The sequence below is a fragment of the Oncorhynchus tshawytscha genome, unplaced genomic scaffold, assembly GCF_018296145.1.
Source record: "Oncorhynchus tshawytscha isolate Ot180627B unplaced genomic scaffold, Otsh_v2.0 Un_contig_3792_pilon_pilon, whole genome shotgun sequence".
NCBI classification, from domain to species: domain Eukaryota; kingdom Metazoa; phylum Chordata; class Actinopteri; order Salmoniformes; family Salmonidae; genus Oncorhynchus; species Oncorhynchus tshawytscha.
This window is the reverse complement of record NW_024608486.1, coordinates 31,287-36,379: the sequence shown is the minus strand read 5'-3', so window position 1 is coordinate 36,379 and position 5,093 is coordinate 31,287. Positions and strand designations below refer to the sequence as shown.

Here is a 5,093-nt window from a genome sequence, read left to right as displayed (position 1 = left end):
AACAAGAGGAAGTTGTCAATGTCAGGGCTGCAAATAGCACTTTTATTTACTCACACCAACATCACCCCTTTCTCACACCCCTCCTCCACCACACACCCCTCCTCCACCACACAACTCCTTCATTTACTAGAATCTGCTGCAGTTCCATTTAGGCAGCAGCAGCTCCATGGCAACCGTAGGCCCTGTCAAAAAAAAGACAACAACTTTCTCATGATGTCACCATGGCTTTGTGTTTGGCTGGTGTATTGTTGGTCTGTGTGATTTGGTTGGTGTATTGTTGGTCTGTGTAGTAGAGGTTTGGTTGGTGTATTGTTGGTCTGTGTATTATTTGGCTGGTGTAGTTGGTCTGTGTAGTGTTTGGCTTGTGTATTTTTGGTCTGTGTATTATAGTGAGGTTTGGCTGGTGTATTGTTGGTCTGTATTATAGTGTGAGGTTTGGCTGGTGTATTGTTGGTCTGTGTATTATAGTGAGGTTTGGCTGGTGTATTGGTGTATTGTTGGTCTGTGTATTATAGTGAGGTTTATAGTGAGGTTTGGCTGGTGTATTGTTGGTCTGTGTATTATAGTGAGGTTTGGCTGGTGTATTGTTGGTCTGTGTATTATAGTGAGGTTTGGCTGGTGTATTGTTGGTCTGTGTATTATAGTGAGGTTTGGCTGGTGTATTGTTGGTCTGTGTATTATAGTGAGGTTTGGCTGGTGTATTGCTGGTATTATAGTGATTTGTTGTTGGTCTGTGTATTATAGTGAGGTTTGCTGGTGTATTGTTGGTCTGTGTATTATAGTGAGGTTTGGTTGGTGTATTGTTGGTCTGTGTATTATAGTGAGGTTTGGCTGGTGTATTGTTGGTCTGTGTATTATAGTGAGGTTTGGCTGGTGTATTGTTGGTCTGTGTATTATAGTGAGGTTTGGCTGGTGTATTGTTGGTCTGTGTATTATAGTGAGGTTTGGCTGGTGTATTGTTGGTCTGTGTATTATAGTGAGGTTTGGCTGGTGTATTGTTGGTCTGTGTATTATAGTGAGGTTTGGTTGGTGTATTGTTGGTCTGTGTATTATAGTGAGGTTTGGTTGGTGTATTGTTGGTCTGTGTATTATAGTGAGGTTTGGTTGGTGTATTGTTGGTCTGTGTATTATAGTGAGGTTTGGCAGGTGCGTCTGTCTTGAAGTTCAGCCTTTACTCACTGCCATTCAGAGAGGAACAGTTCAGTAGAGGGTTAATGGAAGGAAACAAAGTTTACCCTTCTTTTGAGGAAAAAAAATGCATTAAAAAGAAGCGCTACTTTTTTTGAGGTTTGGCAGGTGCGTCTGGCGACAGCCAATCAGGGGGTTAATGAGAAGTCTGAAATTAAAGTTTACCCTTCTTTTGAGGAAAAAATGCATTAAAAGAAGCGCTTGACCCACCGATTAAAAAAATAAAAAAATGAAATTCACACGTTGAATATTCAAACTACGGGTCTAAAAGGCAGATATAGAACTCAGTCAGTGAAAGGTTGCAAGTTCAAATCCCCGAGCTGACAAGGTACAAATCTGTCGTTCTGCCCCTGAACAAGGCAGTTAACCCACTGTTCCCCGGTAGGCTGTCATTGTAAATAAGAATTTGTTCTTAACTGACTTGCCTAGTTAAATAAACGTTAAAATGTATAAAATTAAAAAACCGTCAGTCTCTCCATAATACGTTCACAGTCTAGAAAAGCGTCAGATGTCATTCAGTGGCCTGGTTATGAACAGTGTAAACCACTCTGAGCTTTGGACTGTGTGAGGGTCGAGCTTTGGTTTCAAATTCATCCCACTCCTTCCAGCTGGCCAGCTCAGCCTCTCCTGGCTGTTTTCATCCCTCCTCTCACATCTCGCTCTTCCTCTTCTCTCTGAGTTTTTGGCATCTTTCTCTCATACTCATCATCACCGTCACATTGACTGAGACAATACATGGTGGAAAAACGGAACTGAAAGTGACCAAATAACAATAACAATAACAACAACAACAATAATAACAATATTATCATAACGGGGTTTGAATGCTTTATGTTTGAGTTCAATACATCCTATCTTTAATCACATCCCTGTTGTCTGACTGTAACTAAAGACCCGTAACCAAGGGAGAGCACTGTTCCCCCCCCAGACTCCTTCACTCAGTGTCAGGGTGAGACCCTGGATCGGGATCGGCTGTTTGCACAGTTCAATGAGCTTTGTGTCACCGTGGGACGTCGTCATAGCAACCAGACTGACACACACCCCCCCCCGCCGACACCTGACCCTATGTCACGACTTTCAGAACGAGAGAGAAGACGCATTCTGGATATAACCATATAAATACAGACAGAGATATAGATGACAGGGGTAGGAAGAGGAGGGGGCCTGGGGTAGGAAGAGGATGGGGGGGCAGGGGTAGGAAGAGGATGGGGGGTCGTAGGAAGAGGATGGGGGGGCAGGGGTAGGAAGAGGAGGGGGGCAGGGGTAGGAAGAGGAGGGGGGGGGGGGGGAGGGGGAGGAGGGGGGGGGGGGGCAGGGGTAGGAAGAGGAGGGGGGGGGCAGGGGTAGGAAGAGGAGGGGGGGGGGCAGGGGTAGGAAGAGGAGGGGGGGGCAGGGGTAGGAAGAGGAGGGGGCAGGGGGAAGAGGAGGGGGCAGGGGTAGGAAGAGGAGGGGGCAGGGGGGGAAGGGAGGGGGCAGGGGTAGGAAGAGGAGGGGGGCAGGGGGGGTAGGAAGAGGAGAGGGGGGGCAGGGGTAGGAAGAGGAGGGGGCAGGGGTAGGAAGAGGAGGAGGCAGGGGTAGGAAGAGGAGGGGGACAAGGGGTAGGGGTAGGAAGAGGAGGGGGCAGGGGGAGGAAGAGGAGGGGGGTAGGGGTAGGAAGAGGAGGGGGGGGGGAAGAGGAGGGGGCAGGGGTAGGAAGAGGAGGGGGCAGGGGTAGGAAGAGGAGGGGGCAGGGGGTAAACGAAGAGGGGGGGGGGGTAGGAAGGGAGGGGGGGCAGGGGTAGGAAGAGGAGGAACAAGATGGGGTGAAACGGAGGGGATGGGGTGTAGGAGGAGGGGGGCAGGGGTAGGAAGAGGAGGAACAAGGGAAGATGGGGTGAAACACTACTGGGGGCAGGGGTAGGAAGAGGGGGGGGCAGGGGTAGGAAGAGGAGGAACAAGATGGGGTGAAACGGAGGGGGGTAAAAGTGAAAGTCACCCAGTAAAACACTACTTGAGTAAAAGTCACCCAGTAAAACACTACTGGAGTAAAAGTCACCCAGTAAAACACTACTGGAGTAAAAGTCACCCAGTAAAACACTACTGGAGTAAAAGTCACCCAGTAAAACACTACTGGAGTAAAAGTCACCCAGTAAAACACTACTGGAGTAAAAGTCACCCAGTAAAACACTACTGGAGTAAAAGTCACCCAGTAAAACACTAATGGAGTAAAAGTCACCCAGTAAAACACTACTTGAGTAAAAGTCACCCAGTAAAACACTACTGGAGTAAAAGTCACCCAGTAAAACACTACTGAGTAAAAGTCACCCAGTAAAACACTACTGGAGTAAAAGTCACCCAGTAAAACACTACTGGAGTAAAACCCAGTCACTACTGGAGTAAAAGTCAAAAACACTACTGGAGTAAAAGTCACCCAGTAAAACACTACTGAGTAAAAGTCACCCAGTAAAACACTACTTGAGTAAAAGTCACCCAGTAAAACACTACTGGAGTAAAAGTCACCCAGTAAAACACTACTGGAGTAAAAGTCACCCAGTAAAACACTACTGGAGTAAAAGTCACCCAGTAAAACACTACTGGAGTAAAAGTCACCCAGTAAAACACTACTGGAGTAAAAGTCACCCAGTAAAACACTACTTGAGTAAAAGTCACCCAGTAAAACACTACTTGAGTAAAAGTCACCCAGTAAAACACTACTGGAGTAAAAGTCACCCAGTAAAACACTACTGGAGTAAAAGTCACCCAGTAAAACACTACTGGAGTAAAAGTCACCCAGTAAAACACTACTGAGTAAAAGTCACCCAGTAAAACACTACTTGAGTAAAAGTCACCCAGTAAAACACTACTTGAGTAAAAGTCACCCAGTAAAACACTACTGGAGTAAAAGTCACCCAAAAACATTTGGTTTTACATATATAGTATCAAAATAAAAAAGTATAAATAATTTCATATTCCTTATATTAAGCAAACCAGACGACACAATTTTCTTTTTATTATTGATAGCCAGGGGCTCACTCCAACACAACATCATTTACAAACTAAGCATTTGTGTTTAGTGAGTCCGCTAGATCCGAGGCAGTAGGGATGACCAGGGATGTTCTGTTGATAAATACATAAATTGGATAATTTTCCTGTCCTGCTAAGCATTCAAAATGTAACGAGTACTTTTCGGAGTCAGGGAAAATGTATGGAGTAAAACGTTCATTATTTTCTCTAGGAATGTGGTGAAGTGAAAGTTGTCAACAATATACATTGCAAAGTACAGATTCCCCCCAAAAACGACTTCAGTAGTAATGAAAAGTATTTTTACTTAAGTACTTTACACCACTGTGGGTGGTGGTGTGTCCATGTGTAACCATTGGGGTGGTGTGTCCATGTTAACCATTTTTAGTGTGGGTGGTGGTGTGTCCATGTGTAACCATTGGGGTTTAGGCAGTAGTGTGGGTGGTGGTGTGTCCATGTGTAACCATTGGGGCAGGCAGTAGTGTGGGTGGTGTGTGTCCATGTGTAACCATTGGGGTTTAGGCAGTAGTGTGGGTGGTGGTGTGTCCATGTGTAACCATTGGGGTTTAGGCAGTAGTGTGGGTGGTGGTGTGTCCATGTGTAACCATTGGGGTTTAGGCCATGTAAGCATTCAAAATGTAGTGTGGGTGGTGGTGTGTCCATGTGTAACCATTGGGGTTTAGGCAGTAGTGTGGGTGGTGGTGTGTCCATGTGTAACCATTGGGGTTTAGGCAGTAGTGTGGGTGGTGTTGTGTCCATGTGTAACCATTGTTTAGGCAGTAGTGTGGGTGGTGTTGTGTCCATGTGTAACCATTGGGGTTTAGGCAGTAGTGTGTGTTGTTGTGTCCATGTTAACCATTGGGGTTTAGGCAGTAGTGTGTGTGTGTTGTCCATGTGTAACCATT

At 45.9% G+C, this 5,093-nt stretch overlaps 1 long non-coding RNA gene across 2 annotated transcripts; it reads left to right on the top strand.

Annotated features, from left to right (window-relative positions):
* The first annotated feature begins 368 nt into the window (after positions 1 to 368).
* Positions 369 to 1,278, top strand: LOC121843564. Of its 2 annotated transcripts, XR_006081631.1 has the most exons (4): positions 371 to 394; positions 532 to 687; positions 787 to 1,098; positions 1,138 to 1,278. It is a non-coding gene; the product is annotated as an uncharacterized LOC121843564 (long non-coding RNA). The 2 variants fall into 2 exon arrangements; XR_006081630.1 differs by having other exon boundaries at positions 369 to 394; positions 787 to 1,278.
* The last annotated feature ends 3,815 nt before the right edge of the window (positions 1,279 to 5,093 follow it).